The sequence below is a fragment of the Pinus tabuliformis genome, chromosome 1_2 (genome assembly GCF_031772625.1).
Source record: "Pinus tabuliformis cultivar Carrire ecotype Pingquan chromosome 1_2, CPIR1, whole genome shotgun sequence".
NCBI classification, from domain to species: Eukaryota; Viridiplantae; Streptophyta; class Pinopsida; order Pinales; family Pinaceae; genus Pinus; species Pinus tabuliformis.
Genome location: NC_142298.1, coordinates 86,352,842 through 86,354,860, shown reverse-complemented (window position 1 = coordinate 86,354,860; position 2,019 = coordinate 86,352,842).

The window sequence follows — 2,019 nt, the reverse complement described above, 5'->3', positions numbered from 1 at the left end:
ATGTTACTCATGTGATGGATTGTATGTACATATGAATGCCTTATCTTACTGTTCATTTGTATTATGTATGAAAACTCTCACAAATAACTGACTGTAGTGAAAAGAATCAAAGACTTATACTTAAAATTTTAAATAACCTCACAATTATTCATTAAGCCCCCTCTTGGTAATTCCTTATTCCAACAACCTTGAATTATGATTTTAATGCTTTTTTCTAGATTTTTGTTTTTTAAGAGAGATTTTAAGTGGTTTTTCTAGAATTTTCCAAAATTGTAATTAGATTTATATTTTTTGAGTGATTTTTGTATTATAGATAAAAATTGATTATTTTTCATTCTAAAAAAAATGGATAAAGTAGAGGCCTGAGGATGGTCAATTCGTTTTGGTTCCAATCGATGCTGGTTGTAGTACATTTAATTTAATATAAATTACAGTCCATTTTTTTGCTACATCATCTGGTCTTTGAGAAGGAAGATGGTTGGGAGAGGAAGAGGAAGCGGAGGTATTGCTTAGATGCATAGAAATCTTTAGAGTCTCCAATAGGAAGTAGTAGACCTTACAAATAGGTTGGAAAATCAATGAATGATACCAAGAGGAGATTCTTTTGATGAAGAGACAAACCACAAATATGTAGACCAACATGCAAAACTTGAAGAAAAATTAGATCACATAACTTTTGAATAGAGAATTCTCAATGCTCTATAAGGAAGAAATGATGGAACCCTACGATAGAGGAAATGAAGGTAAAATTCACATGCACCAAGTTGAAGGGTCATGCAATTATATGGTGAGATCATTTTCCAAAAAGAAAGAATAAAAAAGGGAAAAGATAGAATTAGGAATTAGAATAAGATGGAGAAGAAGTTGAATCATAAATTTCTTCCTATGGACTACTCACAAACCGTCTTTCATAGATTTCAGAACTTGAAGCAAAACTTGTCTAGTGTGGAAGATCTTGTGAAGGAATCTTATGAATTTTCCATTTGTGTCAATCATTAAGAAATTTATCAGAAATTAGCTAAAAGGTGTGTCAACTATCTAAAATTTTCTATGCAATATTAATTGAGCATGTATAGGGTTAGCAACATAGAAGAGGCGCACCGGTTAGCCTTAAAGATTGAGGAAAAACAAAACTGAAAATAATTTGAAAGGAATAGAGGAGAAAGGATGGGTACATCATCTTAATTGGGATGTGGTTCAAATTATATTAGAGGAGAATCATCGCAAGGAGCAAAGAAATCAGAAGATACTCAAAAAAATAATCCAACCCAACAAAGAGGAAGAGGATTTTAGAAGGGTAGAGGTTACAATGGTGGTAGAGGATTGGGAAATAAGAGAAAATCCTTTGTTTGTTTATGTGTGTCAAATAGGGTCATAAAGCATTTGAATTCCCAAATTATAACATGCTAGAGAAGAAACAAGGAGAGCATCCTAGATTTAACTTAGCCTGAGCTGAGATTGAAAAAGGAACTGAATCTCAAGCTCCACAATATGTAGGGGAGAATATCATGATAAGGAGAGTAATGGTGATTCTAGAAAAGGAGCAAAGACATAGTAGTAGTAATGAAGATTCTTGGCTTTGGATGAATATCTTTTCAACCACGTGCACTTCAATGGGAAAGGTATATCAATTTTTTGTTGATAGTGATAGTTATGAGAATATGATTTCTAGAGAGATGGGAAATAAATTGAACTTACTATGATAAACATCCTAATCATTATTGAATTTCATTATTTAAAAAGGGGAATGAAATCACTATTGACAAAAGGTGTTTGGTTAATTATTCTAAAATAAAAACTTACAAATATGAAATAGGGTACGATGTCATCACAATGGATGCATGCCATATATTGTTGGGGAGGCCATAGAAATATGAAAAAAGAGTCATGCGTGATGGCAAGAAAAATACATATAAATTTTGGAAGGATGGATCTAAAGTCATTTTACTGCCCCTTAAGGATGAAGGGAAACTGAGAATATGTTGTGTAAAATACAACTTGTTAAGAAAATGAAGATAA